At 43.2% G+C, this 10,266-nt stretch overlaps 1 protein-coding gene across 1 annotated transcript in view; it reads left to right on the top strand.

Moving 5' to 3' along the window:
- Positions 1–708: 708 nt before the first annotated feature.
- The window catches only part of nrcama (neuronal cell adhesion molecule a), a 233,674-nt gene continuing 224,116 nt past the window's right edge, over positions 709–10,266 (top strand). Inside the window, 1 exon segment of the mRNA XM_067999886.1 lies at positions 709–782. The gene's annotated coding sequence lies outside the window, so the exon portion shown is untranslated.

The raw sequence follows: 10,266 nt of genomic DNA, 5'->3' as shown, positions 1-10,266 counted from the left end.
CCCTCCCATCCAATAAGGGAGCCTCACCTTTCATACTGACAGTCCTTCATGATAAAGAATTTAAATTACGACTGTGGTACAAAACAATTATATCCTTCCAAGCGCAGAAATATTCACCGAAGCTTTATACACAATGACAGTGTCATTTTTTTGCTAAATTGTTTTTTAAGGTAAGACATGAAAGAATTTTTAATGTGATTACTTAGGTTCTGGAGCCAATACTCCCTAATTTGGAGTATAATCTCTCTCGTCATTTCGGTGATGTGATGAGTGTAGATGGAAAGTCGCCCACAGGATGTGTCCTCCAGCCATGTACAGCCCACAGGCTGTGGCTGTGACTCTTTTGCCATCTCCCTAAATGAGAGGAACAGACATTGTGTAAAACGTGAAACTGCACTGCCCATTAGTCAGAACGCCACAGTAAAGGAGAGAGAAATCACAGCTCATTTATCATATAGCTTTCCATATCACAGCTTGCTGAGGGGGAGGGGGAAAGGTCAGAGGACGGATCTATCAGCCTAATAGCGGCAGTATGTTTGGTATTTTATTTTCCCTCCTCTCTCATGGGGATTTATAATGATTTCTACAGCTTGCATTCCCAACAGAAACTGGCCGCCACCCAGTGTGCAATTTCCATCAGTAATAAACTATCGAAGAACCGTTTGCCTGCTGAATCTTTACATTCTGTTCCTCTATTTACAGGGTTTGTGGATTAACACAAGAGCAGCATTCTGAAGAGGCAAATGTTAGTGAATGTGCAGCAAGACCTGTGAAGCATTGGGGTAAATATATATACATTAATTCCTTTATGTGTACCATTAGTAAGTGGCTGTATAAGGAAAAAGTAACATTTTTTTGGTTGAAAGTCATGATAAAATATTTCATGATGCATAGGGTCATGTTAAAATTGATTACAGCAACGGTTACCAAATGCAATCAAGATTGATTATGGTTAATATATTTGTGCAGTGGAGGAAATGATAAATTTGCTTTATTGCCATCTTGTCGTGTTGTGGGGTGTTTGAAAAGGTAAAAGTGATGACAGGTTTAGGATGGAGCATTTGGGACAGGTACAGGATGGAGCATTTGGGACAGGTATAAGATGGAGCATTTGGGACAGGTATAAGATGGAGCATTTGGGACAGGTACAGGATGGAGCATTTGGGACAGGTACAGGATGGAGCATTTGGGACAGGTACAGGATGGAGCATTTGGGACAGGTACAGGATGGAGCATTTGGGACAGGTACAGGATGGAGCATTTGGGACAGGTATAGGATGGAGCATTTGGGACAGGTACAGGATGGAGCATTTGGGACAGGTATAGGATGGAGCATTTGGGACAGGTACACGATGGAGCATTTGGGACAGGTACAGGATGGAGCATTTGGGACAGGTACAGGATGGAGCATTTGGGACAGGTACAGGATGGAGCATTTGGGACAGGTATAAGATGGAGCATTTCGGACAGGTACAGGATGGAGCATTTCGGACAGGTACAGGATGGAGCATTTCGGACAGGTACAGGATGGAGCATTTGGGACAGGTATAAGATGGAGCATTTGGGACAGGTACAGGATGGAGCATTTGGGACAGGTACAGGATGGAGCATTTGGGACAGGTACAGGATGGAGCATTTGGGACAGGTACAGGATGGAGCATTTGGGACAGGTACACGATGGAGCATTTGGGACAGGTACAGGATGGAGCATTTGGGACAGGTACAGGATGGAGCATTTGGGACAGGTACACGATGGAGCATTTGGGACAGGTACAGGATGGAGCATTTGGGACAGGTACAGGATGGAGCATTTGGGACAGGAATAGGATGGAGCATTTGGGACAGGTATAAGATGGAGCATTTGGGACAGGAATAGGACGGAGCATTTGGGACAGGAATAGGATGGAGCATTTGGGACAGGTACAGGATGGAGCATTTGGGACAGGAATAGGACGGAGCATTTGGGACAGGTACAGGATGGAGCATTTGGGACAGGTACAGGATGGAGCATTTGGGACAGGAATAGGATGGAGCATTTGGGACAGGTATAAGATGGAGCATTTGGGACAGGAATAGGATGGAGCATTTGGGACAGGAATAGGATGGAGCATTTTGGCCAGAGTCTGACAAAAAGGATGTTCTGAGAATCTTTTCTGCGCATGATTCTTTTCGGTGTATATTTATACTTACTTTGCAGGTGGAGGATTTTAAAGTGGGAGATTGATGTGTGGACAGGTTTTCGATGCACTTGTAGGCCCAGATATTATTGTTGATGATATTGTTATACCAATTTCTTAACACAGTTATGTGATGTTCCTCTGCCCACTATTTTAACATTCAAATAAACGAGTTAGCAACTCTGTTAAAGTAGCAAAGGAATGTAATTTGAATGGATTAAGTGTTCCCACACCAGTATCGCAATCATTTCTGGACTTTGCACCCTGTTCGGCTTACAAGTTGCTTCTGAAGGCAAGCATGCTACTGGCGACAACCCAGTGACATAAAGGAGCCATTTTATGCTGGAGACAAAATGGCGGCAGTGGCACAGGTAATTGGCAGCCACCACTGACATTTGCGCCTGGTCGCCATTTTGATCTGGCTACATGCGGGCTATTCTTTCGCTGTTGCATGCCTGTAATGTTCTTCCTCTATCACTGGGGAGAGGTCACTGGCCAGAATCAATAAGTTATGAATGTGATTTTGTCGTAACTGTGCACGTGCGGTTGTCATGTTTCCCCAAATTGCGCTCGACTGTTAAATAAATAAATACTTTCTGGGGTTCTCAGTCATGATCAATTTTGGTTTAACATTACTATTAGTTAAAGTTTTGATATTTGCACTTAATTACACTGTTAGGTTGACTGTCGATCACAGATAATGGCACACCTTGATGATGTCATCAGAGCTGGACTGTCTTGGCTCACCTGGTATAATGCAACCAGTACCTGATGCAGTGCAACCAGCACCTGTCACTCCTTTCACACACCAAGTCTCAAAAGATCATAGAATCATAGAAGTTTACAACATGGAAACAGGCCCTTCAGCCCAACATGTCCATGTCGCCCAGTGTATACCACTAAGCTAGTCCCAATGGCCTGCACTTGGCCCATATCCCTCTATACCCATCTTACCCATGTAACTGTCCAAATGCTTTTCAAAAGACAAAATTGTACCCGCCTCTACTACTGCCTCTGGCAGCTCGTTCCAGACACTCACCACCCTTTGAGTGAAAAAATTGCCCTTCTGGACCCTTTTGTATCTCTCCCCTCTCACCTTAAATCTATGCCCCCTCGTTATAGACTCCCCTACCTTTGGGAAAAGATTTTGACTATCTACCTTATCTATGCCCCTCATTATTTTATAGACTTCTATAAGATCACCCCTAAACCTCCTACTCTCCAGGGAAAAAAGTCTCAGTCTATCCAACCTCTCCCTATACGTCAAACCATCAAGTGCCGGTAGCATCCTAGTAAATCTTTTCTGCACTCTTTCTAGTTTAATAATATCCTTTCTATAATAGGGTGACCAGAACTGTGCACAGTATTCCAAGTGTGGCCTTACTAATGTCCTGTACAACTTCAACAAAACATCCCAACTCCTGTATTCAATGTTCTGACCAATGAAACCAAGCATGCCGAATGCCTTCTTCACCACCCTATCCACCTGTGACTCCACTTTCAAGGAGCTATGAACCTGTACTCCTAGATCTCTTTGTTCTATAACTCTCCCCAACGCCCTACCATTAACGGAGTAGGTCCTGGCCCGATTCGATCGACCAAAATGCATCACCTCACATTTATCTAAATTAAACTCCATCTGCCATTCATCGGCCCACTGGCCCAATTTATCAAGATCCCGTTGCAATCCTAGATAACCTTCTTCACTGTCCACAATGCCACCAATCTTGGTGTCATCTGCAAACTTACTAACCATGCCTCCTAAATTCTCATCCAAATCATTAATATAAATAACAAATAACAGCGGACCCAGCACCGATCCCTGAGGCACACCGCTGGTCACAGGCCTCCAGTCTGAAAAACAACCCTCCACAACCACCCTCTGTCTTCTGTCGTCAATCCAATTTTGTATCCAATTGGCTACCTCACCTTGGATCCCGTGAGATTTAACCTTATGTAACAACCTACCATGCGGTACCTTGTCAAAGGCTTTGCTAAAGTCCATGTAGACCACGTCTACTGCACAGCCCTCATCTATCTTCTTGGTTACCCCTTCAAAAAACTCAATCAAATTCGTGAGACATGATTTTCCTCTCACAAAACCATGCTGACTGTTCCTAATCAGTCCCTGCCTCTCCAAATGCCTGTAGATCCTGTCTCTCAGAATACCCTCTAACAACTTACCCACTACAGATGTCAGGCTCACCGGTCTGTAGTTCCCAGGCTTTTCCCTGCCGCCCTTCTTAAACAAAGGCACAACATTTGCTACCCTCCAATCGATGCGATGGGAAGCCATCTTCTCTCTTTCCAGCCTTGGTGGTGGTCTGTACTTTGGGCCTTGGCTTTAACTTTGATTTTCACTTAGAGAAGCTATAGGGAGCTGCAGCTTTGGGACATGTGGCTATGCGGAGTTGCATAAGAACATAAGAACATAAGAAATTGGAGCAGGAGTAGGCCAATCGGCCCCTCGAGCCTGCTCCGCCATTCAATAAGATCATGGCTGATCTGATCCCAAGTGAGTTACCATGGGGAAGCAGGTCCTTGCGGGTGAAAGACACAATGTTCAGGTGAAGTGTCAACATGTTGGCTTGTAATTCCTGGTAATAAAAGAGCAGGCACTTCCTATTTCAAATGCTCCGTGCAAACACCATGGAAGTCCCACTCACCGACCTCTAATTAAGTAGCTCAGCAATTCTGTTTCCGAAACCAGTTCATTTATTCCTCTTTATTAGGTCATGGATTTCAAAGTCTCAATTAGAAGTTAATCAGAAAAAGCCTATTTCTACCTTCCCGACTGTGCCGTTATTTTACAAGTTTCCACTTTGGATTTCCATCCAGATGTGTTGTAAACCTGTGGAATTTCTGAGGTGCTTGTTAATGTAATAGAACCCTCATGTTTATTAGTGCTAAGCACAGTTAAAACCTTCCCCCGTCTTTCAGGTTTGAGATTGCACCATGCGATATTGGTAACAAACGCGCTCACCTGTAATTCCTCTTCGATTTTAGCCAAGACCTTCACCTGTATAAAATAAATGGGTTTATACCTTTGGTCAAATGGTGGACAAAGCAATTTTATATGACCCCGTCAACATGTCTGTTACCAAGATTGCACAGTGTGCTAGGGTTAGCTGGCAAAATGTCTGTCCCTTCATACGTTGCACTTAGATTCTCAGATTGTAAGTCATGGCTAATCGAGAAATTCATATTGGGTAAATAATTAAACAAAAACTGCAAATGCTGGAAATCTGAAACAGAAAGTGCTAGAAAAATGCACAGCAAATCCATCAGCATCTGCACAGAAAAGTCAGCTTAACGTTTTGCGTGTGTTATGAATTTGGGTCCGCTGTATTTTCTCTGGTTCATTGACTTCAGTCCCAGTGTCGTTCTCTTAAGACATTGGATCCATGCTGCCCTATATCTACTTGTGGCAGGCATGGGGAGTTGCAATAGAACGTGGCTCGGTCAATTTTTTTATCAGATAACGCTCCTGTGAAGCACCTTGGGATGTTTTAACCACATTAAAGGCGCAAATTGTTGTTGTAGACTGATACGCGAGTCTTTTGAAGATACATCTTCAATCTCACTGAAGTCTTAACATTATATGAGACGAAATTTGGTTTGAATCGTTAAGCTGCTTTATTCCACATAATGCACAGAGCAATAGGTATGACTAGAGTCCCTTAGTTCAATCAGTACAATTTACATTTGAAAAATGATACAAAATAAAGAACACGAGATGCTACTCCAATGGGTTGTCCTACTTAACTTAAATGGAATAATCTGTGTCGGTCCTCTCCTACAACCCATGGCAGAGTTACTCTTCCTGCAGTCTCCTGTCTTTTCAACCCTCCTGCAGCACTTTGCAGCCTGACCAACTTTTTGGTGTCTGTGTTTCCTTTTTAAAAAACCTGACTTCAGTGTGCTTTTAGTCAAACTATCTAATCGCCCTCCCTCCCCCCTAGAATCCACCAACCTCACTTGGCCAGGACTCCTGCTGAGTCTAATGAATAGGTTTGTTGCAGCTGCAATGTGTGGAATGTCAAGTTACCTTTCACTGTCTGTGGGATGTTGGGTTCAGACACGCCATCTGAAAGCTAATACACGCCTGCTGACGCTGCTGTCCAGTGAATTTAACTCCTTTAAAACAAGCTTTAACATAAAACGACATTTTAAAGTAACTCTTATTTAAATCTTTCGGTGGGAAAACAGGCAAAAATTCCAGAAAGGTGGCAGGGTGTACGACCGTTACTCAGAACTCCTTTATATGGCAGCGTTGATATTTGCAGAATGCAATGTTTCTTCGTTTGTGGTTACAATGGGAATGACCAAGAACAGGTGACAAAATATTTGATTTCTTGTTTCTTCGCCATGGTGGTGTTGAAGGAACTAGAAGAGACTTTTATAGGGATGAGCAGGAAAGGCCAAGCCTATTACCTCTTCCACCTTTGGCAGGAGACCCGCATGAAAGATTTCAATCATGCATGTGGTAGGCCCTTCTCTTACTGGAAAGCATGAGAATGCTATGGAGTCAGAGTTATCCCTGAATTCCTAGTGACAGCAAAAAGATAGAGGGCTTTCACTACTGCTATGGATGCTGGGATAGTCCTGCATTCATAGTGTCCTGCTTTCTCTCACTTTACAGGAAGGAAAAGCAAGACAAGACACAAGCAAAATGCCACACCAGGTGGGCTGTGGAATGAGAGCGAGGGAGAAATAGGGAGGAAAAAAGGAGAAAAAGATAAAAATGAGAAAGAAGAGATATGAAAGGAGAAAGGATTATATGAATTCCACATCACCATTCCCTGTGGTCCATATGACAAAAACACAGCTTGCCACTTTTAAATATGCTGTCAGTGTGAAGCAATGCCTTGAATGGAACTCCTAACCCAATGTACAGACATACAAAAAGCATCCTTACGTTTCCCTTTAATAGAAGATCGGGCTTATTACACACACTCCCAGGTCTCCTCAGTCTACAGCAGTTGACCAATTTTCTGTGTTGCACTGAGCTCTCACTCGGAGAGGCCTGACTGATCTCTCGTTCAAGGTGTCTGTAGACTACGTCCAGTCCCTTTTCCTTTCTCTCCTTGTCTTCCTGCTTTACATTTTTCACCAGTTTGAAGCTATGACTGCATAAATCCTTTCATCCTTGTTACATACGTAATAGATGCAAAAGCCTTATCTGTGGTGGGCTTTCTAAGATAGACAGCACGCCTTGATATGAATTCCTATCCCCTTAAAGTCTTGCACAGGATTAGGGCTGGTTATTAATTCTTGTTTGTGAACATATGAATCTTCTAAATGAAAGGAACATAGCAAAACGGAGGCAGCAAATGCTAGAAAATAGAAAATGCTAGAAGGAACACAGCGGGTCCATCAGTATCTGTAATGAGAGTAAAATGGGAGCTTGTCTGTCCTCTGACACAGAGCCTGTAAGGGAAACATTAACCTGCCTTTTCTCGTTCCAAGTGCTGATGGACCTGTTGCGTAGCTCCAGTGGCTTTGACTGTTTGTAAAATGCAGTTCGTAATACGTTAGAAAACAAGGTTGTGGGTGAGACAGAACATTCTCCAACTTGATACAGGCAAGATCAAAACTTTCGCAGTCTGCCACATCAGGGTGGGAATGAAGTGTGTAAGTCCCCTGCTCCATTTTAACTGCCCCCACCAGCCTGGTTTCTGCTGGGCTGGGGGGATGAGGGTTAAAATTCCCCCCCAATGTTTCTAAACCTCTATGTCTTGTGACATCTTTTCCCCTCTTCAGAAACCTTCCCCATCCTACCTCTTCAAACACATCATTGGTCAGCTCCCCTAACTGTTGAACCACCTCTTATTTGGTCTCTCTCTTACCCTCTCTCCACACCCCACGCCCCTCCCCCGGCACCTTTCAACATTCTGTTGTGTTAAAGGTGATATCTTGTCATTAAAGGTAACAGTTACATTTCCGAATCTGGAATGGAACTCACTATTTTGACATTCTTGCATTCAAGTCCTAATCATTCTTTTTCCACTTTGAGATCTGTGAATCCAAGGTGTAGCATTTCATGCGTAACTAAGAGATACCGCTGCACTCTTACTTCACTTCTAATTTTGCGTTTTTGGTATTCAGACGTTGTATCGAAGCTTGATTTTTAATACTTGCTGAGTAGCAAGGTCACCAGTGAGCATTTCATTTTTACTCATCAGTATCCCCGCTGTCAGGAACATTTTCCGACTCAGTAACCTCAACCCAGCATCCAGTTTTCATCTCATTGACTAAATGTTGGTCTCCTTTTGATTCCCATTGGGCTTTTGGTGGTATAAATGACTATTTCCTGATACTTCTTGTGCCCCTGCAGCCTATGAATTACATGGACAAGTATTCCCTGTAGTATAGGTGCCTGGCCCCTCCTTATCCTCCTGCTGATATTAACCTACACTCCACAATCTGTCAGGTGCCAACCAGATTGATCATTGTGTTATTCAACATTTTGTGGACTATTATCAGGGGCACTACTTTATGTTGAGTGAATTAGTCAAATTCTGTTTTTGTTGCATGGGGTTTCAATATTTGAAATGCTGTTTTGGGGCTGGAATTCCATCCTTTATTTGCCTGGAAACAGATTTCTTGATTTATTAAGGGATTTTTTTTAATATAGTGCAGTTGTTCCTCAGATACAACATATCCATATAGTGTTGGCAAAATACACAATATAAATGGTTCAGTTTCCACGATATCGGGGTGCTGAAACACAGGAAATGGTGACTTGTGGGGCTAGTTCTGGTGGGCTAAAAATGAGAATTGTTGTTTGGACCTTGCTATGTGGAAATTGGCTACCTACATTACAACAGTATATCCCAATGTCACCAAAAAACAGATTATCTGGTCGTTATCTGTGGGACCTTGCAGTGCACAATTTGGCTGCCATGTGTGCTACATTGCAACAGCGACTTCACTTTAAAAGTACTTCATTGGCCGTAAAGCTCTTTGGGACATCCTGAGGTCATGAAAGGCGCTGTAGAAATGCAAGTTCATTCTTTTTAGGCATCCTACTGCTGCGGTGATTTTGATGTCCTTTGGAGCTGTTTGTTTCTATCGCTATAGCTTTAAGAGCTTCTATGGGGAGGTTGGTTGGTGCTTGTCTCTCTGGCGTGATGCCTGGGTTATTATAGGGTGTGCTGCCTCTGTGCCAGCCATCCTTGGGCAGTAGGCCAGGAACAGGACACAGACTTTGAAGAATTTCTCTATCAGCTTCACTTACTTTTTTCTTAAATGACTCTCTTGGAGGGGGGAGGGGGAAACATATATTTTGAGCTAAAGTTTGTGAGGCCTTGCTGTGGGCAAATCGGCTGCCACCTTTCCTACATTCCGACAGTGACTACATTGCAAAAAAAAAGTACTTAATTAGATGCAAAGCACTTTGAGGACGTCCTGAGGTTGTGAAAAGTGCTGTATAATTACAAGTTCTTTCTTTTGTTCTTTCCTTTTCTTTCTCTCTCTTTGTCATCCTTTTGTCAAACGGACATGTGAGATTAACAAAGAGAACAGCAAAAGAATACCAAACGCTGAACTCATGGTATACACATGCCAGGCTGCTTATGATAATGCTTCCCGACCACCGATTTGGCACAAAGCATTTTAACGAACTATGAGTCAGTTCCCGGAACTTGGACTGCTCTCCCCTCCCCAGTATTCCCGCACCCCTACCACTGATCCCATACCCCAGCGCCTGTGAATATATGGATATAAACACATCAGCTGAATTCAAAAATATCACAAATAATAAACGCATTTTCAATTATTCAGTGACTGTAAATCAGTGGCCCTGATAATATATTGTACATTAAATAGCATTACATAACATATCCTCTGACTGCATGCAATGCCAGAGAAGATCTGCTCGTACTGAATTTGGCCTAAATATTTATATAAGGATTAGGGGATTAGTGTCTTGGGAACATAGTAACAGGAGTAGGCCATTCAGCCCCTCGAGCCTGCTCCGCCATTCAATTAGATCATGGCTGATCTGTACCTCAACTCCATTTACCCGCCTTAGGTCCATATCCCTTGATACCCTTACCCAACAAAAATCTGTCGATCTTTGTCTTGA

The sequence above is a fragment of the Heptranchias perlo genome, chromosome 18 (assembly GCF_035084215.1).
Source record: "Heptranchias perlo isolate sHepPer1 chromosome 18, sHepPer1.hap1, whole genome shotgun sequence".
NCBI classification, from domain to species: Eukaryota; Metazoa; Chordata; class Chondrichthyes; order Hexanchiformes; family Hexanchidae; genus Heptranchias; species Heptranchias perlo.
The sequence above is the reverse complement of the archived record's forward strand: the minus strand, read 5'-3'. Positions and strand labels throughout refer to the sequence as shown.